Source organism: Anolis carolinensis, chromosome 6, assembly GCF_035594765.1.
Source record: "Anolis carolinensis isolate JA03-04 chromosome 6, rAnoCar3.1.pri, whole genome shotgun sequence".
NCBI classification, from domain to species: domain Eukaryota; kingdom Metazoa; phylum Chordata; class Lepidosauria; order Squamata; family Dactyloidae; genus Anolis; species Anolis carolinensis.
In genome coordinates this window covers 79,719,250-79,744,984 of record NC_085846.1, presented here as the reverse complement: position 1 = coordinate 79,744,984, position 25,735 = coordinate 79,719,250, and the positions used below count along the sequence as shown (strand labels likewise).

At 40.5% G+C, this 25,735-nt stretch overlaps 1 protein-coding gene across 2 annotated transcripts in view; it reads right to left on the bottom strand.

The window, feature by feature from the left end:
- Positions 1 to 4,944, bottom strand: part of rftn1 (raftlin, lipid raft linker 1) — a 154,917-nt gene extending 149,973 nt beyond the window's left edge. Inside the window, exon 1 of one of the 2 annotated variants that reach the window (XM_062957592.1) lies at positions 4,601 to 4,944. The gene's annotated coding sequence lies outside the window, so the exon portion shown is untranslated. The remainder of the gene's footprint in view (positions 1 to 4,600) is intronic. The other variant, XM_003222168.4, reaches the window with a different exon arrangement.
- Positions 4,945 to 25,735: the final 20,791 nt, after the last annotated feature.

The following is a 25,735-nucleotide window of genomic DNA, read 5'->3' as shown; positions in this document are numbered from 1 at the left end:
CTCTAAAACAGAGGTAGGTAACATTTGGCTTATTGCTTAAAGCTTAATTTTGCAACTCACCACTATCTAGAAAGCAAAAAAAGGAGTGAAATATTTCAACAAAGGAAGCTTGTGAAGTTTCAGTCTTTGAACCAAATCATTTATTTATTTTAATTGTGGAAGGATACGAACAAAAATGCTTGGCAACACTTAGTAAGACAACAACTCTTTGAAACAGATCCTTGCCAAAAATAAAAAATAAAAATAAAGGATTTCACCGCCTCACTATGATTCATGAGAGACTTTCATAGGCATAACACCAAGTAATAGCAAAGAGATGGTTTCCACCCAGTATTTCAGCCTGTCCTTTCTCACTATACTTCCCACTGGGGAAGTATAACATCTTTATAGCAAGCTGCCAACAGAAAGAGATTAAGGTCAGTGAGGGGGAAAAATTAAACCTGCATTGTTAAAGGACTGATAGTAATATGTACATTTTTATACTTTGACATGTCATTTTCCCCACCCCTTTGTTCAGCACGGACTTTCTTCGCTTGGTTATGTATTCAAATATCAGATGGATTTAGTAGTAAAAATCCAATTTTTATTCTTGATCCTCCCCTGCTGTGTCCTATAGTTTAATTTTATGGGTGGGAGTCAGAAATTGATGTCCTTAAAAACTTCTAAAGAGAAACTCAAGAAGCATAAACAAGGTAAAGACAGAGATTAAAAAACAAATTACAAGCACCATTCCCCAATCTCTCACATCTTGTCGATGTTGTGTGTCTTCATTTCAACTTATGCCAACCCTGAGATTACCCTATCATGAGGGTCTCTTGCCAAGATTTGTTCCAAGAGGGGTTTGCCTTTGTCTCCCTCAAAGGCTGAGAGAGTATGACTTGCCCAAAGTCACCCTGTGGGTTTCTATGGCCCAGCAGGAATTTGAACCCTAGGGTGCATCTACACTATAATTTAACAATGCTTTAACCGTGTTGTCGAAGGCTTTCATGGCCGGAATCACTGAGTTGGCTGTATGGCCATGTTCCAGAAGTATTTTCTCGTGACGTTTCGCTGGACCACTCTAACAACCACGTTGTCGGACTACACAGAGAAGCCATTGAAATCCACAAGCATGTAGACAATTTCAACAGAAAGAAGGAAACCGTGAAAACGAACAAAATCAGTATTTTAAAAACTCTAAAATCAGGACAGTAAATAAAGAACAACACTGAAAACAAGGGAATTCCAGACATGAAACAATCAGGGCCAGCTAACACCTCCCAACAAAGGATTCCCTCAAGCAAGAAGCAGCTAGGCTTTGAATCTGCAAGGCCATTACATGCTAATCAAGCTGATCAACATTCACACTTGCCTCAAACAGACAAGAGTTCTTTCTCCCAACCTGGACTTTCCACAGATATATAAACCCCACTTGGCAAGTTTCCAACAAACCTTACAATCTCTGAGGATGCCTGCCATAGATGTGGGCAGAAGGTCAGCAGAGAATGCTTCTGGAACATGGCCATACAGCCCAGAAACCTCACAGCAGCCCAATGCTTTAACTGCTATGGTTCAATGCTATGGAAACAATGGAAATTGTAATTTGGTGAGGCACTTTGGCAGAAAAAAGCTCAGGACCTTATAAAGCTGCAATTCCCAAATTTCCATAACATTGAGCCGTGGTAGTTAAAGCATCATCAAACTGCATTGATTTTATACTATAGATGCACATTTAAGCCCCTTCCACACAGCTGAAGAAAATACCACATTATCTGCTTTGAACTGGAATATATGGCAGTCTGGACTTGGGTAACCCAGTTCAAAGCAGATATTGCTGGATTTTCTGCCTCGATATTCTGGTTTATATGGCTGTGTGGAAGGACCCTGAGTCTCTAGAGTAGAGTAACCTGCTTCTAACATTACAAGAAAGACAGGAAAGCAACCAAGGGCTGTCATCAATTTCAACTGCCTGTACTTCACTCCACTCTGTCAGGTTTGCTTCACTGTTGAACAAATGCAGTTTGAAACCATGGTTCAATGCTACAGGATCCTGGTAGCGGTAGTTTGGTGATTTCCCAGCCCTCTTTGGCAGAGAAGGCTGGAAACCTTGTAAAACTACAAATCCCAGGATCCCACAGCAGTTAAAGTGGTATTAAAACACATACATTCCACAGATGCCTATGGTTCAACTCTGGATTCCAGTTGTGGCTGAATCTTTGGTCTGGATGCAACTACACCAGGAATGGGCAAACTTGGGCCTTCCGTGTGTCGTAGACTTCAACTCCCACAATTCCTAACAGCCTCAGGCCCAACAGAAAATGTGGATAAGTTCAACAGAAAGGAAGTAACCATGAAAATGAACAAAATCTGGCTACCAGTATTTTAAAAATTCTAAATTCGGGACAGTAAATAAAGAACAACACTCAGAAGATGGGAATTCCAGAAAGGAAACAATCAGGGCCAGTAAACACCTCCCAACAAAGGATTCCCTCAGCCAGGAAGAAGCCAGGCCTTGAAGATGAAAGGTTATTCTGTGCTAATCCAGCTGGCCAATTGCAACATTCACACTTGCTGGGTTGTTGTATGTTTTCCGGGCTGTATGGCCATGTTCCAGAAGTATTCTCTCCTGACGTTTCGCCCACATCTGTGGCAGGCTTCCTCAGAGGTTGAGCCTTGGACAACACATTCATTCTTGCCTCAAACAGACAAGAGTTCTTTCTCTCGCCCTGGACCTTCCACAAGATATATAAACCCCACTTGCCTAGTTTCCAACAGATCTCACAGCCTCTGAAGATGCATGCTAGAGATATGGGTGAAATGTCAGGAGAGAATGCTTCAGGACCATGGTCATTTATTTATCGTGTCAGAAGCGAACCGAGGGTACAAGTTGTAATGTACAAACACAAAGTAAAAAAACAACCCTTGACATTATACTATTATACTAATAACTAGCTGTGCCCGGCCACGCGTTGCTGTGGCAAAGTGGTGGTGGTATTGGTTAAAAATTGTTGTGTAATTTTTATTTGACTTTATTTGCATTTTTTAATTAATTTTATTGTAAGTTATATTTTTATTTATTATATTTTATTATTTTCTTGTATTATTTTTAGTTATTTTCTGTTATTATAGTATTGTATTGTATTAATTTTTTAGTGTTTTTTATTATTTTTTATTGGGTTGCTAGGAGACCAAGTTGGAGGAGCTTAGCCCTCTAACTGGCAGCAATTGGATAAAAGCAATTATTCTTCTCTCTCTAATTAGGACTTTATTTTTCTTTTCTTTTTGTTGTATCAACCTAGAGGCGTGGATGATGGATTGTGTTGTCAAATTTTGAGGTTGGAGGGCCTGTAGTTTTGTTGTTTTGTGGGTTGCCGTGATGCCATCACTCTTTTATATATATAGATATTATGATGTAATACAATGTAATAATTATAATTCACTATTATAATTGTATATTTATATTACATGCAATATTACTAATAATATTGCAATTAGTCGTATAATATAATATATTGTATGTATATATACTTGTAAACGGCCCTGAGTCCCCTTTGGGGTGAGAAGGGCGGGATATAAATGTCACAAATAAATAAATAAATACTAAATGTCCTTTGACACGGCCATACAGCCCAGAAAACTCACAGCAACCCAATACTGTGGCGGTTTGTAGTTTGCCGAAACCTGAATAATCCACAGAAACATAAACCCCACTTGCCTAGTTTCCAATAGACCTCACAACCTCTGAGGATGCTTGCCAGAGACGTGGGCGAAACGTCAGAAGAAAATGCTTCTGGGACATGGCCATACAGCCCAGAAAAGTCACAGCAACCCAATACTGTGGCGGTTTGTAGTTTGCCGAACCCTGAATAATCCACAGAAATATAAAACCCACTTGCCTAGTTTCCAGCAGACCTCACAACCTCTGAGGATGCTTGCCATAGATGTGGGTGAAACATCAGGAGAGAATGCTTCTGGGACATGGCCATACAGTCGGAAAGCTCACAGCAACCCAGTACTGTGGGGGTTTGTAGTTTGGCGAACCCTGAATAACCCAGAAATATAAACCCCACTTGCCTAGTTTCCAACAGACCTCACAACCTCTGAGGATGCCTGCCGTAGATGTGGGCGGAACGTCAGGAGAGAATGCTTCTGGGACATGGTCATACAGCCCAGAAAACTCACAGCAACCCAATACTGTGGGGGTTTGTAGTTTGGCGAACCCTGAATAATCCACAGAACTATAAAACCCACTTGCCTAGTTTCCAACAGACCTCACAACCTCTGAAGATGCCTGCCAGAGACGTGGGCGAAACGTCAGGAGGATGCTTCTGAGACATGGCCATACAGCCTGGAAAACTGACAGCAACCCAATACGGGGGTTAGTAATTGGGTGAAACACCAGCTCTCTTGGTCAGGGAAGTTGACAGACCTTGCAAAACTGCAACTCCAATAATTATTGAGGCCCTGGCAGTGGAAGCGGTATCAAGCCGCATGAATTCTACAACGTAGAATGCCCAGAAACAACCTCTTCGCCCACCTGTAGCCGCAGACATGGGAACGCCAGAAGCGCGCATTCGCATTCACACGTGGGGGACAAAAGTTAGAGGAACCGGTGCCTCACCTAAAAGAGCCTGATTCTTTTTACCTGAGAGGAAAGGTCTCCGCTTCTGCTGCTTCTTCTCCTCCGGTGTGTGTCTCTCTCTCCTCGTCTGCCTTTCCCGCCTGGGCGCTTCTTTCGCCTCAGAGGCAAAACCAGGACCCGGCGCCGTTCATGGCCGAAGCGTTGAAGTTCTTCCCCAGAACTGAAGCGAGGAAGAGGCAGCCTCCTTGGACTGAGGGGCGAGAGGAAGGAAGGAGGGAAGGAAGGAAGAGGCGCTTCTGCTGCTTCTGCTTCTGCTTCCCTGACAGGAAAGGACCGCCACTCGGCTGAAGCAGAGAAGGAGGCGGGGAAAGCGAGTCGGCTCCGCTTTTCTGAGGGAAAGGCGCCCTCTCACAAAGCCCTCCCTCAGGAAAGCCTCGCAAAGCCCCCGCCCCAAAGTAGGCGCTTTTTTGTATTTACTTTTTACCTACTGTCTTGGGGACCGTGTTGTCTGGATAAAGGTGAACTACAACTCCTAGATCCCCAGGGCAACGATCCCCCAAACCCTGCCAGTATTCGCAGTTGGCCATGTTTGGGTGTGTGTGCCAAGTGTCGTCCAGATCTGTCTTCAGCTGGATTCAGGGTTCTCTGGATAAGGGTGAACTACAACTCCCAGATCCGAGGTCAGTCACCCCCAAACGAGGCCTGTATGCACAGTTGGCTATGCTGGGTCTGTGTGCCAAGTTTGGTCCAGATCTTAGGTCAGTTGGGTTAGTGCTTTCAGGAGCAAGTGAACTAAGGTAATGGTAAAGGTTTCCCCTGACTCTGTGGGTTGGTGCTCATCTCCACTTCCAAGCCGAAGAGCCAGCGTTGTCCGTAGACACCTCCATTTTACACTTTTATTATGTGTATAGATATAGATAGATTGGAGTTTCCCCTTAATGTGTGGGGTTTTTTGCAGTAGTTCGCTACTTTCCCTTCTTTTTCAGTTCCTGGTTTTTCAAAGGGGGATTTTTTTACGGTTTTTGAGTCCCCACTTCATCACATTTACTAAATTCCACTGAGTCCTACACTTAAAATCCGTAACCTACTGTGTTTATCACATTAGATTGGGTTTAAGTGTAGAATAAAGCATTCTTTCCGTATTTTAAACGTGGGGGCCAGTACTCTTTTTGAACGTTTGAGGAGGTGGTTTCCTGAGTTATTTGAAAAAGTCAGTTTTTTAAAATTGTGGCCGGCATGACTGCATGGAGCGCCGCTACCTTCCCACCGGAGCAGTACCTATTGATCTACTCACATTAGCATGTTTTCGAACTGCTAGGTTGGCAGGAGCTGGAGCTAACAGCGGGCGCTCAAGCCCGCTCCCGAGATTTGAACCTGGCACCTTTCGGTCTGCAAGTTCAGCAGCTCAGCGCTTTAACGCACTTCGCCACCGGGGCTCCCTACAACTCCCAAAACCAAAGTCCATTCCCTTAAAACTCTGCAGTATGTTCAGTATGCAGTATGTTCAGTTTGTCGTGGGGCTTCTCTGTGCCACGTGTGGTCCCAGTCCATTGTCGGTGGGGGTCACAGTATCACTGGATGTAGGTGGACTGCAACTCCCAAAATCAAGGTCCACTCCCACTATTTATTTATTTATTTACATGATTTTTTTCCCCGGCCTTCTCACCCGGAGGGACTCAGGGCGGCTTACAACAGTCGGCAAATTACATTGCCCAAAATACATTCAATAAAACAAGGACATATTAATAAACAATAAAACGGTACTGCATCAATTAAAACTCTGGAGCCTCCGATGGCCTAGGGGATAAAAGCCTCATGACATGAAGGTTGGGTTGCTGACCTGAAAGCTGCCAGGTTCGAATCCCACCCAGGGAGAGTATGGATGAGCTCCCTCTATCAGCTCCAGCTCCATGCGGGGACATGAGAGAAGCCTCCTACAAGGATGGTAAAAACATCAAAAACATCCGGGCGTCCCCTGGGCAAAAAAATTTAAAACTCTAATTAGACTCTATAAAACCATGAATTATAAAATTTAAAATGCATGTATAGTTAAATTCATCCACTAACACCTTCGTGTGCACCTTGATTCACGGCATATCAACCTCAGATGTTACTCCTCGATCGCTTGAGTACATAGCCATGTCTTCATTAACCCTTGCAGTATGTTCAGATGGTCATGGGGCTTCTCTGGGCCAAGTTTGATCCCAGGCCATTGTCAGTAGGGGTCACAGTTTCTTTGGATGTAGGTGAACTATAACTCCCAAAATCAAGGTCCATTCCCACTAACTCCTGTAGTATGTTCAGATGGTCATGGGGCTTCTCTGGGCCAAGTTTGGTCCCAGTCCATTGTCGGTGGAGGTCACAGTTTCTCTGGATGTAGGTGAACTATGACTCCAAAAATCAAGGTCCATTCCCACTAACCCCTGCAGTATGTTCAGATGGTCATGGGGCTTCTCTGGGCCAAGTTTGGTCCCAGTCCATTGTCAGTGGAGGTCACAGTTTCTCTGGATGTAGGTGAACTATAACTCCAAAAATCAAGGTCCATTTCCACTAACCCCTGCAGTATGTTCATGGGGCTTCTCTGGGCCAAGTTTGGTCCCAGTCCATTGTCGGTGGGGGTCACAATATCAGTGAAGGTACTGCAAGTCCCATCATCTGTGGCCAGTTTGATCCAAATCCATTGTTAGTTGGGTTCACAGTGCTCTCTGGATGTAGATCAAGTACAGCTTTTGTAAATCATGGTGAATTCTCCCCAAACCCCTTGCTCAGTTGCTGATCAATTACTCTATTAACTGTGTGCCATAGGAAAGGGTTAAGGGAGAGGCAGTGAGCGGGGTAATGCAAATTAAGGAACTCTGGGATGTCATTTCTGGAGCTAAAACAGAACATCTAGGATGAAATGGTCCCCGCATGGATGCCTTCACTTGGGTGGGGGGCAAACTGGTGTTTGTGGAGGACACTGGCAGTGTCTAGACTACATGTTCATGGCGTTCAATATATCCTGCATGTTAGTAGAGGGAGGGTCATGGGTGTCTCCTGTTAGATGGGAACTATAGCTGTTTGTGAAGGCTGTCTGAGTAAGTGGGCACCTCCTCCACATGCACACTTACACATTTTTCACTTTTATTATGTGTATAGATATAGATAGATTGGAGTTTCCCCTTAATGTGTGGGGTTTTTTGCAGTAGTTCGCTACTTTCCCTTCTTTTTCAGTTCCTGGTTTTTCAAAGGGGGATTTTTTTACGGTTTTTGAGTCCCCACTTCATCACATTTACTAAATTCCACTGAGTCCTACACTTAAAATCCGTAACCTACTGTGTTTATCACATTAGATTGGGTTTAAGTGTAGAATAAAGCATTCTTTCCGTATTTTAAACGTGGGGGCCAGCACTCTTTTTGAACGTTTGAGGAGGTGGTTTCCTGAGTTATTTGAAAAAGTCAGTTTTTTAAAATTGTACAAAATGCATAAGGTTGTGGATTAACTACAACTGACATCATGCCATGTCGTCTGTTCCCCCCCTCCCCCAGAAACTCCATCAGTACTTAAAGTTTGTTATGTTGGGCAAGTTTGCTCTGGATGCATCATCGGTGGGGTTCAGTGTGCTCTCTGACTGTAGGGTAAACTACAACTCCCACAATGGTGAGTCAGTCCTCTCAAACCCCTCCAGTAGGTTCGGTTCTGGGGGTTTTGTGTGCCAAGTCTGGACCAGATCCATAATCGGTGGAGGTCACAGTTTCTCTAGTTGTGGGTGAACTACAACTCCCAGAGGGGAAGGTCAGTTTCCCCCAAACCCCTCCAGTAATCAAATTTCAGCAGGTCAGGTATGTGTGCCAAGTTTGGTCCAAATCCATCGGTGTTTGGGTTCACAGTGCTCTCTGGATATAGGTGAACTACAACTCCCCCAAATCAAGGTGAATTTTCCCCAAAGACCTCTAGTATTATTTGCTGGTCATGGGGGCTCTGTGTGCCAAGTGTGGTCCAATTCTATCTTTGGTGGAATTCAGAGTGCTAATTGATTGTAGGTGAACTATAAATCCCAGTCTCTACAACTCCTATAAATCATGGTGTATTTTCCCTAGATCTCTTCAGTATGTTCAGTTCCTGATCAGTTCCTCTGTCTACTGTGCCATAGAAAAGAATAGGAAAGGGTTAAGGGAGAAGCAGTGGGTGGGGTCATGCAAATTCCACACCAATGGAGAGAGAAAGGAGTACTGGGATGGAGGAAAAACAAAATCTAGGATAAAATTGTCCCTGTATGAAAGCCTTCGTTTGGGTGAGAGCCAGTATGGTGTTTGTGGAGGACATTGGCAGGGCTCTTGGACATGTTTATGGAGCTCTCTATAACCGGCAATGTCATTGGAGTGAGAGCCATTGGTGACTCCTGAGCTGTGGGAGCTATAGCTATTTGTGGAAGTGGGAGCTTGTCTGTGTAATAAGTGGACACCCCAACCACACACACACACACACACACACACACACACACACATAATACATACTTTCACTTTTATTATGTGTATAGATTAGTTTTGGAGAGGCACCAACCCTCTTTTGGCAAAGAAAGGTGAAGATAATATAAAACCACAACTCCCATGGATTCCTTAATATTGAGCCAAGACAGTTAAAGTGGTGTCAAACTGCATTAATTTCATAGCCTAGATGCACATGATTACCATTTGTGGACATGTGGCGATCCTGTTAATTTTAATTGGCCTTTCTTAAGTAAAAACTACAGTCTGCCCTTGGGATCCACTGGAGTTTGGTTCCAGAAACCACTGTGGATACCAATTCCATAGATACTTAAATCCCATTCTATACAATGGCATAGTAAAATGGTTTGGGGTTTATTTTGGTTGTTTTTTTTGTTTTGTTTGTGCGTGTGTGTGTGTGTGTGTGTGAGGAGCAACTTGAGAAACTGCAAGTCGCTTCTGGTGTGAGAGAATTGGCCGTCTGCAAGGATGTTGCCCAAGGGATGCCTGGATGTTTTGATGTTTTTACCATCCTTGTGGGAGGCTTCTCCATGGCAAAAGCCAAGGTTTGTTTTGGGAAATTTTTAATATGGTTGGTTGAATCTGTGGATACAGGGTGGTAATGCTGGTGGTTTTGCTATTTCCTTCCCCCTGAATACGGTATAACCTACTGTTCTTCACGGATAGTCTCCTATCCAAATACTAATCAGACCTGACACTGCTTAGCGTCCAAGGTTAGATGGGATTCCGGTGCCATTTTGGGGTATTTAGGCCGTAGCTTCAGGTATGGAGTGCAGTCATAACTGAAGAAGAAATGGCATTGCCAAACATGCTTTCAGATTCTGTGCATGTCTTATAAAAAGTAAGTCCCACCAAGTTCAAGTGCAAAATAATAAGTTCAAGTGTACTCCATCACCCTTTTGGTACAAGATGCCAAAAATATAAAAAGAACTAGGAATACTGGCAGAAACAGTAACTTCAGCCAATGATCTCATCCTCAAAATACACCCATCAAGCCACAAGAAAAAAGTATGTAAGAGTAGCATATTATCAGGACAAAGAGTAAATTAATCAACATGCTAGTAGTACATTAGTAAGGCATGCAGAGAGTCAGTGTAGTTCGAGTGTCAGGTTAAGACTTTAGAAGACCCTGCTTGGACATGGAAATCCACTTGGACCAGTCACACCTTCTCTGCCTTAAAGGAAGCCTCTTCGTACTAGTCTTGCCACGAAAACACTATACTACAGAGTTGTCTAACTTGTGGCCCTCCAAATGTTTCAGACCCCAACTCCCAGAAGCCCTAGCCAACTTGTCTAATAGCCAGGAATTATGAAATCTGAAGTCCAAGACACCTGGGGGCCCACAAGTTTGACACCAGTGCTATAGTAGGTTGGCCATAGGTTTGAGAGATTTCAAAGACATAACAAGAACATTAGTTTGGATCAGAGGTCCCCAAACTAAGGCCAGCAGGCCAGATGTGGCCCTCCAAAGTCATTTACCCGGCACCCGTCCTAAACATCAGACTGAGGTCACCCTGAGTCTGAAACAACTTGAAGGCACACAACAAAAACAATCCTAATTAACTTGACTATCTCATCTGCCAAAAACAAGCTCACACTTCTCTTTTAAATACTGGTAAGTCTTCAACAACACATTGCAATACTGATAAGTTTATGTTGATGATAATCGTTCTTCATTTAAAATATTGTATTGCTCTTTCTTGTTTTTGGCACTACAAATAAGATATGTGCAGTGTGCATAGGAACTCGTTAATGTTTGTTTCAAACTATAGTCTGTTCTCCCAAAAGTCTGAGGGACGTTTAACTGGCACTCGGCTTAAAAGGCTTGAGGACCCCTGGTTTGGATTGCAACCCTCTGTTTACCTTACCCAGACTAAGCCCCATTAAGATCAAGTAAATACATATACATACTGTGTTGTTAATTTTCTAAATACAGCCAGGTCTCCACATTCGTGGGGATTACGGGCACAGGACCCCCCCCCCCCCCAAATGAAAGTGGGAAAAGCATAAATACAGTGGAGCAAGGCTGCAGAGGGGTCATCAGGCATGGCAACAAGCACAAGGAATGTATGCTTGGTTGCCAGACCACTCAGCCATTACCTCACAAAATCCTAGGGCTATGTGCATGTGGATACAACAGTCCTGGGCTTTAAGGAAAGACCCCCCCCCCCCAGCCTATCCATTATTGGTGATATTTGTTTTTACTATCTTATCTTTTATCTGGTTATTATGATGTTTTTGTATTATTGTGTTTTATTAATTTGTTTATCTTATTGATTGTTGTGTTGATACTGTTTAATTAGCTATTTATACATGCTTTAATTTGTCATACTTTGTTCCTGTTTTTGGGCCTGGCCCATGTTAGCCGCCCCAAGTCCCTTCGGGGAGATGGAGGCGGGATAAAAAAATAAAGTATTATTATGTATTATTATTAATTGGCACTGACACCAATTCCTGAAGCCAGGGACTGCCATGTACATATTTATAGGGTTTCTGTGTAAATTGTACATGACAGCTCCTGGCTTCAGGACTACAATTGCCAGAAATCCTCTCCCAAAGCCTAGCCTCCTTGTGTATATTTGCCCAGAGCATCCACTTTGGGAATGGGGTGGCTCAAGCCTCTCCTCTAGCCCTCTTGGCATAAGGTACGTTTCCAGAATCGGAGACCATGAAAGAAGCAATAGAAATCCTGTTGGGGCTTCTTTCAGACTCTTTTAACATGGAGGACCTGAGTGAGGTGGCCCAGGTTCGTGATCACTCATAACCCACTTCCATAAACTGGGACTACCACATGAATGTGCACACAGCAGCCCTTGCTACAGAACGGGGGTAGTAGCAGCAATGATTGCTCATGCCTCCCCCGTCTGAAGCTTGAGGCTGCATGGCGCATATTGTGTGAATATGTCTCAGGATTTAGGAAGATGGGGCATGAACAGATAGGTAACAAACTGATCCTAAATTTGGGGGGCCTATCTCAATGGGTTAGAGAATTCAAGCCAAGTACCACTTTCATCCTGGAAAGTAGGAGGAAAGAGGCCACGGTGTGTGGCAATGGCAAATCTGTGAACAATAGAATCCCCGGGCGTTAAAACAGAAAATTTGGAGGGGCAATTTTATTGCTTTATAGAAGGGGTTCCCAAATTTGGGTCCAGGTGTTTTGGACTTCAGCCAACAGAATTCCTGACCATTGGACACATTGGCTGGTGTTTCAGGGAGTTGAAGTCCAACACACCTGGAGTACCAGAGTTTGGGAATCTCCCACTTGACATTAAATATGCACATAATAAGCACTGAGACTATAACATTATTGTCATGCCACGAGGAGGCAAAACACTACCTGCTGCCCTGTCTCTTTAAGGTTCCAAAGGGGCGGAGCTTAGCCTTGGCTCCTGCCAGCCTGAAATGGCAGTTATTTTTTGTCAGTTAGAATTTGTCAGTTGGTGAGGCTCTGGAAGGAAGTGTAGGAAGTAAAAGGATCACAGAAATTCACGTCACGTTGGAACTGTATTCAAATTAGATTAAAAAGCCACAGACTACAGCAATAGAGAAAGCCATGTCAACAACACTGCATTGAAGTCATCTCAAAGATACAAAGAATCCAGTCATAACAAGACTTTATACTCTGTGGCAATATCTATCCAGAACTGCATAGACTCAAAGATTTCTTTCCTCACAAGAGACTTCATAGTGGCAACAAGAGGAAAAGAGATCAATTTTGTCTATTAATAAAATATTTTGTTTTACATAACACAGTGTCCAATCTGTCCTTCGTGCTATGGGTCCTTCCAGTTCATTTAGTTAACCATGGAGGCAGAACAGTGAATTTCTTTCCTTTGACCTTCCCAAGTAAAAGTGAATTTCTTTCCTTCAAGCTTCCTGAATAAAAGTGAATTTCTTTCCTTCAAGCTTCCTGAATAAAAGTGAATTTATTTTCCTTTGAGCTTCCCCAGTAAAAGTGAATTTCTTTTCTTTAAGCTTCCCAAGTAGCAGTTGATTTCTTTCTTTTGACCTTCCTGAGGAGAAGTGAAAACTACCTCGGAAGAAGAAGGAGTTAAGCAGCCATTTTGACTGTAGAGAGAGTGCAGTCATAGAGGGCAGCGCCATTTTGAAGGAATCTGAGGAACCTTTCAGAGGAAAATGTGGCTTTCAGGACCACAATAGTTATTTTTAAGTCTAAAAAGCTTTAAGTCTCAGTAAAAGGACTGAGAATCTTAAAAGTTAGTGATCACTTTATTTAAGGGACTATTAGTAATGGACAGCAACAGGAAAATAAAAGACCTACATTCCAAAGTAACGGAGAATAGGCTATTCAGTCCTTTCTGTCCAAAAGCAATTCAGTCTAATATAAAGTGACACAAACTTCAGAAGACTTAAAGATGTCTGCTTCTTCCTCACAAAAGAGCAGAATATCTAAACCTACCTCAAAAATGTTGTCCTTCTGGCAAGATAAACTAGATTCCTTGAAACCTAAATATCAGAAATCATGGCAGAGAATTTTAGATATGAGTCAAGCAAGCCATCGCTTTAAGCAGCAGAAAGAAATATTAGATTGTAAGGAAAGATTACAACATCAATACTGTGAGTGGATAACATATTCAGATAATATAATCTCTTTGCTTGAACATATGAAAACATCAGAATCTTTAAGTAATAAGGAAGAAATGTTGTCAGAGAGAGAGAGAAGGGAACTAGAATTTGATACCATCATGAATGATTTATCTAACAAAATATCAGAAGGTCAGGCAGAAGAAGACCCTGCCTCCCTTATGGAAACTGTTGATGAAGAACAAGTGCAACACATGTTTAGTAAAGATACAGATACAAAGTCAAACAGGTCTGTGTGTACATTAGCAGGCAAATCAAGATCATCTCACACATCCCATAGAACAGAAAGAACAAGAGGGACTTCTGTTCATAGTGGTTCTTCTGGCCAATCCCTTAGTCTGATCATCAAGGCTAGGGCCGAGGCAGCTGCCGCAGTAAAACAAATAGAGTTTCTTAAGAGAAGGCAGAACTGGATGCCTTGGCCGCTGCCAAGAAGGCAGAAATGGAAGCCGCAGCTGCCACCGAGCAGGCAGCAGCCGCTGCCAAGCAAGCAGGTCTGGATGCAGAAAATAAGGCCTGTCAAGTTAAAACAGAAGCTGCTCTAGCAACGTTAGCACAGGTTGCAAAGGCTGAGGTGTTACAAGTAAAGGCCTCAGTCCTAGAGCAAGGTCTCTTAGGAAATACATCCCCTCCAGATGTTACAACAGAAGATCCTGTCACAAAAGTGGATTCTTATTTAAATACCCAAATTATCAATATCGCAGCCCCTCCTGTGCTAACAAGAGAAAGTGCAGTAGCAAATAATTCTTTTGTATCACAACCAGAAATTATAGAGGTTTCTGCACCCAAAGAACATTATTTGCCGTATGCAGAAGTAGCAAGTCAAGCAGCAGTTCCATTGCATGATATATCTCAAACCAAGTTAGAGCACAGTTTTCCAGTAGACACACAGGACTCAATACAGTCAAACTACACAATGCCAACAACTGCATTCAGTCTCAATCCAAAAGCAGCTAGTTGGGTTCCAGAAAACCCCCAGATCCAAACTAACTCTGAACCAACTTTGCAACAGTCCTCAGTCCCACTTGATATTTTAAATTGCACCTCCTACAGAAACCCAAGAAGGGACTTAGCAGACAGAGGCATTCAGAAATTCTCTGATAAGCCAGAGGATTATATGTTGTGGAAGAATACATTTCAGTCAGCTCTCAAGCAACTAAAATTGCCTGTAGAGGAAGAGTTAAATTTATTGATCGCCTGGTTGGGACCTGCTTCTTCCGTACAGGTGAAGAGAATTTATGCAGCAAACATAAATAACCCACATGCAGCTTTAAATCGAGTGTGGGACCGTCTCAATGAACGTTATGGATCATCTGCACAGATAGAAACGTTGCTTCTGCAAAAGCTTAAATCGTTTCCTGCATTTACAAAAGGGGAATATGAGAAATTATGGGATTATGCAGATTTGCTTGAAGAATTGGAAGCAGCTAAGGGAAATCCAGATTTACCAGGGCTTGCATGTTTAGATCAATATTTAACACAACAAGAGATTATTGATAAACTGCCTTTCTCACTGAAGGAGTTATGGGGCCGAGAAGTTTTCTCTTATAAAGAAACTCATCAACGGAAATACCCACCATTTACACATCTAGTGAAGTTTCTCTTAAGATCAACTAGAGAGAAGAATGATTTGCAAACGGGGTTTCCTCTTTTATATCAAAGTAACAAAAAAGATAAGAAACATTTCATAGAAACCAAAAGCAAACCACAAGTCACAGTTAGAAAAACTGAAACCAAGGTCAAATCAGTTGAACATCACACAAAGACATCAGCAGGAGTAATATGTCCAGTACACCAAATAGCACATGATCTGAATAACTGCAAAGAATTCAGGAGCAAACCTTATGAAGAGCGTTTAATCTTTGCCAGAGATCAAAGACTTTGTTTTAAATGTGGTACTTTTAGAAACCACATAGCCAAGGAGTGCAGGAGAAAAGTGAAATGTCAAGAATGCTTTAGTGAAAAACACTGCTCTGCACTACATCGCGAAACAACACCTCATCAGAAAGGAAAGAACTCTGAAAAGTCAGAATGTATTCTTGTGGAAACACCACAACCTAAGGAGATTAAGATAGCAACATCAACTTGCACAGCTTTGTGTGGAGAAGCAGGAAAAGAACGAACATGTCATCCTATTTGCTTGGTAGATGTCTACCCTGAAAACTCTCCAGATCAAGTTAAACGCATGTACGTTGCCTTAGATTCTCAAAGTGACACCTCCCTAGCAACACCTGAATTCTTTAACATCTTTCAAATTCAATCAAAAGAGGTAGAATACGTTATGACTACTTGTGGTGGAGATCAGGTCATGGTGGGGAGAGTAGCATCTGGATTCATCCTCCGGACTATTGATGGCATGAAACAATTTAGGTTACCAACGTTCATAGAATGCCAAAATATACCTAAAGATGAAAGACAAATCCCTACGAGAGAAATAGCTATGAGTCATGCACACCTAAGATCCATGGCACATAAGTTACCAAGATTCGACCCTGGCGCAAAGATTCTTTTGCTTATTGGCATAGACTGTCCAGACTTGTTTTCAGTTAAAAAGCAAATAAAAGGTCGACCAGGAGCACCAATAGCTCAAGAACTAGAGATAGGCTGGACTATCCTAGGTCCAGTATGTTTAAACCGCAAAAGGTTGTCTTCCCATGCTCGAACCTTTTGCACAAGCTTCATGCCAAATGGACATCCTACACAGATGTTAGATTGTCCAGAACCAGCAGACAAGTCATATATTATTGAATATGAAGAAAGCAATCATATCGATAATAGAAGTTCAGAGCAACCTAGTACTTCAAGATCTGTCATAAAAGAAGATGGAATTGAAGATATGTCCACATCGCAGACTGCACTTCAAACCAATTCCTCAACTCAGAGGGCAGAATCAGATATACCTTTTGACCACCCGGAAGCTCAAGCGTCTGTACAGCAAGCTATAGATGCTGCAATGATATCTCCAATAGTGCAACCACCTACTAATGTTGGTGTCGACATTTTCGCCCCACCAGCAAAGGTTGCCAAAGAAGAATGGATGGCTGATCACAAAGAGAGTTTTAATTGTCTAAATCATAGCCAAGTACAACTTCAAAAGGACAGTGAGCATAATATAGATAGCCACAAGAACACTGGAAGTGATCATACATTATCACAAATGATAGTGAGTCATACAAACTTCCACCCTGATGGCTTAGATATATGTAATCATTTGCAAGCAGAATATATGACCTCACAGGCTACCACCAATCGATTAAGAGCTGAACTTGCCAAAGAACCCCGAGAAGTTGCTGTATATGAGCAAGAACTTCAAAAACCTTCGGAGACAAAGTATCAACTTGAAGAAGCTCATGGTCAGCTAAAAGAGCAGAAACAATTATCTAGTAAAAGGCTATTGGTCAAAGAACAGCAGGTTGCTGATCTTCAAATAAAGCCTTCATATTCTGAGGAGAAGCTAAAGAAGATAGCAGCAGTTGTAACCAAACTGCAGCAACAGCTAAATGGAGTGAAGCAGCAGTGCCAGGATCGGCGGAGCTTTCGAAAGAGTGCCCAGCAGAGAGCGAAGGTGTTGGAGTTGAGACAAGAGCTTGTACCAGTCCAGGGGAGCCTGAATGGGTGTTGCAGCGTCGCAGAGGACAGGTTTGCCTTCCATATTCCAGAATTAAAGGTAAGCTTTGACCGAAGAGGATTTAGTCCACATGAAGGAGGATCACAAGGACATCGAAGTGTGCGACTTTGAAAGGCCAGCCACATACTTCATCCCGCCATTTCGTCCAGATCAATCTACAGAGACTGCAGGAGAACTGAAGGATGAAACACTAGAGGAAGTCAAAGGGATGATGAATCTACGAGTTAGAACAGTTATAGTTTGTTTTAGATTAGTTGATATTTTGTATTAGTTATTTGTTATTAATAAGGGGGTAAAACTTATTAATAAGTTTTAGTGTCATGCCACGAGGAGGCAAAACATTACCTGCTGCCCTGTCTCTTTAAGGTTCCAAAGGGGCGGAGCTTAGCCTTGGCTCCTGCCAGCCTGAAATGGCAGTTATTTTTTGTCAGTTAGAATTTGTCAGTTGGTGAGGCTCTGGAAGGAAGTGTAGGAAGTAAAAGGATCACAGAAATTCACGTCACGTTGGAACTGTATTCAAATTAGATTAAAAAGCCACAGACTACAGCAATAGAGAAAGCCATGTCAACAACACTGCATTGAAGTCATCTCAAAGATACAAAGAATCCAGTCATAACAAGACTTTATACTCTGTGGCAATATCTATCCAGAACTGCATAGACTCAAAGATTTCTTTCCTCACAAGAGACTTCATAGTGGCAACAAGAGGAAAAGAGATCAATTTTGTCTATTAATAAAATATTTTGTTTTACATAACACAGTGTCCAATCTGTCCTTCGTGCTATGGGTCCTTCCAGTTCATTTAGTTAACCATGGAGGCAGAACAATTATGAAATAGGCTGGTCCCATCCCTTAAAACAGAGATGGGCAACTTTAGTGGATCAGGGATTGTTCGACCTTGAGCAGCATGGCCTGCCCAAAATGCTAATGGGGAAAATGTGAAGTGAATTGGACTTTGCTAATGATGTTTGTGAAGGCACGCGGGGGGGAAATGGCTATCTCTAGGTCTGGCTACCCAAGCGGCTTCGGTTTACCTTATAATTATACCTCAAACCCCAAAGTAAATACTCTAGAAGCTGATTAAAGATAACAAAAAATATGTTTATTGAAAACAGGAAACAGTCCTTTTAATGTATTAGAAATAATATGAGGTAAAATCACTGAAATTATACAGAAATAAAACTATATTGATTGAGAATGAAAGCTATAGAGACTATAAAGGATAAACACACAAGCTATGAGGAAACTATAAGGTAAGGACTATAGGGTATGTACAAGGCTATGATAAGCACTATCTATAATGACTTTAGTGGTAAATACCAGCTATAGTGAACTATCTATAATAACTCTGAGGTAAACTATAAGGTGATAAGCTATAAGGTAAGTACATAAGGTAAGTACATAAAGCTATGGTGGTAAGTACAAGGTGAACTGTAAGCTTTGCTATCTTTGAGGTAAATACTTTGCTATGAGGTATACTATCTAAGCTATAGGTAAGTACAAGGCTATGAGGTAAACTGTAAGGTAAGTACAAGGCTATGAGGTAAACTGTAAGGTAAGTACATGGCTATGAGGTAAACTGTAAGGTAAGTACATGGCTATGAGGTAAACTGTAAGGTAAGTATGTGATTTATGTTGCCTGTTTGAATTTGCCAGGTCAAAGAACCCAGACCAATTCTAAGACCTATCTCTAAGGTTTTTCTCTGAATGGCAATTGGAGGGAAAAAAGCCTCTAGAGATTAGCTCCCAGGCTGAACCATCTCATCCAAACCTAAAGGGGAGTCCCAAGCTCCACCCCCAAAATGAGAGCCAATGGAACATTCCTCCCAAGAACAGCAACCAGGAAATAAGCAAGGGAGGGAAAGCCAAGTAGGACAGCACAATGTTGAAAAGAAAAAAAATTGAATTTCATTAATGTTTTGGGAGGATGGATAGTTTTCAAGCAAATATAAAAAAAATCAATCTGAATTTTTAAAAATCTGGATTTTGGGATAATTCTTAAGAGTTTCAGGGGCCACACTTAGGGGTCCCAAGAGCTACAATCAGCTCTTGGGACTACACTTTGCTCACAAGTTTAAAAGAGGAGTTGTTCATGTGAGGTAAATTACCCCTTAGTTATTAGTAAATATGTGATCTAGGGATGTCTGGACATTAAACACTTTTCTGGAACACAGATAGGGGTTCAAAGGGCAGACTTTATTGCACCTGTATCAGAGCTTGGAATGTTAAGGTGAAGGAGAGTCAGACTTTGCTGCCCTGGTTATTTTAAATCGCTCTCCTTCACCTTAAAATTCCAAGCTTTGATATAGATGCAAAAATAATGCACACACTCAGATTGCAAGCCCCTCCCCCCCCCCCCAAAATCAGACTAGACCAGAATTTTAAAGCAGCTAATTTTATACGTGCATTTATTTATATCTCACCTTTCCCTTGAATGGAAAGTTTACAACATACCGTATATACTCGAGTATAAGCTGACCCGAATATAAGCCAAGGCACCTAATTTTATCACAAAAAACTGGGATAACTTATTGACTCGAGTATAAGCCGAGGGTGGGAAATGCAGCAGCTAAGGGTAAATTTCAAAATAAAAATAGATACCAATAAAATTTCATTAATCGAGGCATCAGTAGGTTAAATGTTTTTGAATATTTACCATATTTCAAAAAAACCCAATAAACTAGCTCTATAAGTGGAAAAGTAGGGGCAACAAAAACAATATGGTATCAACAATAACCTAATAATAATAGTAATAATAATAATATAAAAAAACTTCGTTTGGATCCCACCCTATCTCCCCATGGGGACTCAGGCCGGCTTCCAACATAGTAAAAGGCAAACATTAAATGCTTATATAAACAATGCAGAGCTAGATATAGATCTATAATTATAGATTCTAATTTCACATTTGCATTTCCCCCCCCCCCAAACGTTTGCAAATCCCGTGTGTGTGTGTGCATTTCCCCTACAATATTTGCAAGCTATATATATATATATATATATATATATATATATATATATATATTCATATCTATCTAGACATGTCTATATATATTTGTGTGTTCATTTCCCCACTGTAATATTTGCAAGTCCTAAGTAGGTAAGAATATGTTAATATCTATCCAGACATCTCTCTTTATATAGATATTTGCAGAGACTTGCAAACATATGAGGGTAAATTCATATATAAAAATAATGTATATGTATGGCTACAGATACACAGGTACATGGATCTATATGTATAAAGGATTTGCAAAGACCTGCAAATATGAAGGGAAATTCATATATAAAATTAATGTATATAGATAGATACACATATAAGGTACATAGAGATGGCAAAAGCTTGCAAGGGGTTAATGCCTATATATCTGTAGGAGAGTTTAACAAATATTTCAGGGGCCTTCATAAGATTAATGAATATATATTTTTCTTCTTCCTGACTTGCAAGGGTGTCTCTCTTTTCAAAACATTCCCTTGATTAAGAGCGAGGGAGGCTTTGCAAAAGAAAACACACTGATAAGGGAGAAGAGAGAAATAGATCACATATTGCAAGCAATAGCCTGCAGGCTCTGTTGCTGACCTTGACCTTGACCCAATTATAAGCCAGGGGAGGCTTTTTCAGTTCATAAATAAGGGCTGAAAAACTCGGCTTATCTTCTAATATATATGGTATATTAAAAGAAAATAAATAAATTACTTACATTAGATTTTGTTGTGATTCTTTATTTTTTAAAAAATACTTTTGTTGTGTTGATTATGGATTTTTTTTCATATACTGGTTTTATTTACTTCTGACACTTCATGCACCCAGAATTTTCCACCTCATTAATGACTTGCTATAATTTGTACAATTTGTTCATAAATAAAAAAGGGAGGGAGGGAGGGAAAGACAGATGTAAGGAAGCACATTTAGAAAATGTATGGCCCAGAGAGCTAACACCCATCTTGTGAAGAAATGGCTTGGTGAACCAGTGAGGTGAGCATAAGATGACTTCCGGGGGGGAAATGGCACAGAAACAGCCTCAGGAGTTGTGGGCTGACACACCCATAGCAGATGTCAAACAAATTGCTGTCTGACACACAACCTGAGATTACGCAACCACATTATTAACAACATAGGATTGTTGTTTTTTAATTCCCAGTAGAAAAGATTCGAGTTGATGGGAGAAAGAAGACAATAAATCAAAGAGGATTATCATTTGGAACTTGCAAGACACACAGATGTCTGCACACATAAAATCCTTTTAAAAGTGTCTTGAAGTACCCTGTGTATAGATTTTCCCCATCTTCTCTGGCTATAAACTCTTTTGATACAAGAATAGGAAACATGTGGCTTTCTTTTCTACCTCTGTACAGCAGGTCTGACCTCATCTTTCAGAAGTGTAAGGTGACCTGGGTACCAAATTCTTATTTTATTTCTTGTGAGCAGCACAGGATTTTTTTTATCTGCCTGGCCATTGCTGAAAAATCTATATGGATGATTATACCTGTAACATTTCTTAAGTAAAATGTGCTTTTAGAATGATGGAAATGTAAGTGTCCAAGACACTCTGTACAGTATTCTCACTTTGCATAATAATTATAATCAAATTAGCCTTTCTAACCTTGCTGTCATATGCTATGAAAGACCAACTATATGTAGGGCACAGGCTCTTCTAAAGGTTTTGCTTGCTGCTATCCAACAATAGGAAGGAAGCTGTGCTGAGGATAACAGGACTCATTTGCCAAGAATGGATAATCAAAATTATGCTGCCATCTAGCAAAAAAAAAGTTGGGAAATAAAGAGCGTCCTAAAGAACACAGTAAAACAGGTTGCTGTCCTTAATTATAAAAGACATTACTGGCACACATACTTCTCATCATTTGACCTTCAGAGTTATTATTTTTACCTTTCTTCTTCTTTCTCCCCTTGAATTTTCCTTTTTTGTGTTTGCACTGTTTTCCTTTCTCACACTCTTTCTTTACATCATTTTTTCCCACTCATTGACTTGTCTGGCTTTTTGACTATGTGAAAAAAACAGCATGCACTCACAACAGGGGAGCCATATAATTGCACAAGTTCCTGATAGTGCTGTTTAAGCGTATGGGGAAGAGTGAAAGTGCAGTCTTTTCAGTATATTGTTACAAGAAGTCAGGTCAGCAGCAGTTCCAGATCCAGTCTCATGGGCTATCAGAGCCATGGTTTCTCATATCACACTATTGGTGATTTTGAACATCAAAAAGTGGAATATCTAGTCACAAAGCTAGTAAAACGTCAGAAGAGGAGATATACTTCTTAAAATAAAGATGACAGAAGCCTTAGGCATCTCATAATAAAATGAAACAGTACAATATATTTAATTTGGGACATAAGGCATACGGTCATGTTTTAGAACTATATTATAATTTAAAGTTGTCTATTATGCTGTTCAGATATACTTAGTCATTGTCACCAAATGTGATGCATTATCTAAAGGGACAAAAATAAAAACTATATAGATTTTTGCATTCAATTCCTTCTTAAACACACATGTGGTGTTTTTGGTTCTACAAAGTGGACTGACAATTTTGACTTCTACAAGCTTAGGTTGATATCATGAAGGTTTTTATACATGTTTGATACTGATGGTCAGATTTTGGCATTCTTTTGGAAAACATCTGGTTTGGATCATTTTGGTGTGAAATTAATTTTAGGCATGATGCTACCCCAAACCTTTAACCATAGTATGAAGAGTTTCTACACAACCATATAATGAAGAGCAAACCTACAAAGTTTCTGAGTGTATTTATAGAGTGGGATTTACCTAATGATGTAAGTACCTATTTTGAATTATTTCCTTTAATTAAGCTGATTAACCAAAAGTTTGCTTACATTTGCACCTATCCTGATTCTTCTGTACGGTTTCTCTAATTGATATATCATTTTATTTCAGAATACACAGGATTGATGAAGGCTGGTTCATCATGGTAAAACTGTATCCACACTCAGCACTGGAGTTCACAAACGTTTTCTTGCTGCTGTATGTACAGATAATGATACAGCAATATGAGTATATATGGTGCATTAGAGTCCAAGGTGAAATACAGTCAAAACCAGTGAAAATAGAGCAATGGGGGAAGAATAGATAACTGCTTTAGCTAAAAAAACTGCTTACAGATTTACAACACTGTATTGAATCAAAGGAGTTGAGATGTATTTTTAGTTGTGACGGAAATGAGATTTTAAGGAATGATAGGAGTGGGAAAAGGTTGCATCTTGCAGCCTACATTAGCAGTTATGAAGAACGTCTATTAAAAATCAAATATAGTGTACACGTGTCATCAATAGCATGAACTGAAATGTATGAAAAAACATCCTTTTGCTTGAACATTTAAAGAGGAAGGTTTGAGAGGATTTTAACATAAACTGAGTTGTTCTTAAGTATTATGAGTAGAGAAATGTGTTGTTTATAGGACAGAATTAACCAAGAAACATAAGCTGAAATCTTATTTTCATTAAACATTCATGCTTGCAAAGCATTCTTTTCAGATGGCGTCATGATTACAACTTTTAGTTTCACTGCCCCAGCGGTCCAGATCTTTTGTCTCAATAATTTGTATTTGATGCTTGTCAATATTCACTTTTAGTAGATTATGTACAGTCTAACCTGCCTAGTGACTAGTAGCTCTGTGAAGAAATGCCTTGTTAGACCTGGACGTGGCAACCAGGTGGCGGCAGCAGCACTCCATTCCCACCAGTGACCACAACAGATAGATGGATGGCAAAGATACTCAAATGCTCAACTTGCCTCCTCCTTTCAGTGGAGAAGTCATGTAACATGTAATGTCCAGGCCCAGACAGCCAGTCTTTGCTATGCCTTTTTGTCACATGGCCACTCAGCTGAAAGGTGGAGTAATTTTAACAGACCTCCTGTGATGACACTTGGTGGGATCCATCAACCACTGGTTAAGTGCCTTATTGGGCTGCAAATCCCAACATTTGTCATTATTGACTATGCTGGCTAAAACTGATATGAGTTACAAGCCACCAACATCTGGAGGGCCACAATGACATGTTTCTGATCTATTTCAATGAAATTTTTCCAAGAGTGGTAAGTTCACAAAACAGTGAAGCATAAAGGGAAAATTATCTTTCCTTAATGGTTTGTCCCACTCATTATGAAACTATTAACTTATCACTACTAATAGATATCTTTGCTCCATGGGAAGGAAGGAAGATTTGAATTACAATTAGAAAGAAGGGTTGTGTCAATTTTTCTACTCCAATCAGAATAAAAAGAAAAGGCAGGCTTTCAGAAAGAAAGAAAAAGGAGACCCCGGACTAAGACAGAAGGAATAATAAAGGTACATAATGTGGATAAAGATAGCTTTCTAAAGAACATTTCTAAAGACTGCTTTCTTAAAAAGAGATTACTATAGGATTAGCAAGCTTGGAAGCAGCAACAGTTTAACGGTATCTTTATTGGGAGCAACCAAAACGCCATACTTGTATGGTAGATCACCAACAAATACCAGGTTCTGTAGGCTATATTTCTGAGAAAGGAACTGGTAAAGCCACCACAGAGTATATGTTGCCTGTGTAACACCACAAATTCATGTGTCACCATAAATTGACAGGCAATTTGGAGGAACATAAAATGTTGCAAAATAGTGAACAAGCTTTTAGGTTCTAAGTAATGCTTCAATGAGCAGAAGGGCATAGGGATAAGAAGAAAAATTAAAAACAAAGATACATTTTCCTTTCAGAAATGTGTATTAGTTTGCTGATAATGTGCTTTATATGATCTAAGTGTTCAATGGCTCTTAATTAGTTTGCCATTTTTGAGGATTTTCTTGAAATTCAAAAGGCCAAATATGTCAATTAATGTCAATTAATAATCATGTCAACATGTCAATTAATAATCACTGCAATATACTGCAATCATTAGTTTACTACAGAAGTTAGTTTACTACAGTAGAAATAACATCATTATGTAGCACCATAAACACTAAAAAATATTATGGGGAAAAAGTAAGCCGATACATAAAGCAGCATATGTCAAGGTACACCAATTAATCTTTTAAGGTGCAGTAATTTCCTTACTGCTATACTACAGAATGACTGCACTTCTAACCATTTGTGGTAATACTTAGCCTAACACCCCATCTGCTGGCCAGTGATTATGTTGCAGTGGGAACATTTTCCTAGTCTTGTGCTTTAATAAGAATCTACCTAATCTTTCTTCTTTAAATCACAACAGCTAAGTTTTTTATGCCTATTAGGAGCAAATGCCTCTGTACTGCACTTATAAATATTTTACTACTGTGCACCAGTACTTATACAGTCTATTACAGTATAGTACTTATACATGTTTAGGTTTATGTCCAATGTTTTATAGTTTTAATGGTTTTAATCCACAGTGATGTTATTTTAGATATGTGATGAATTTTTACCTGTATGTGAGGCATTGAATTTTGTCACTGATTACATTGCA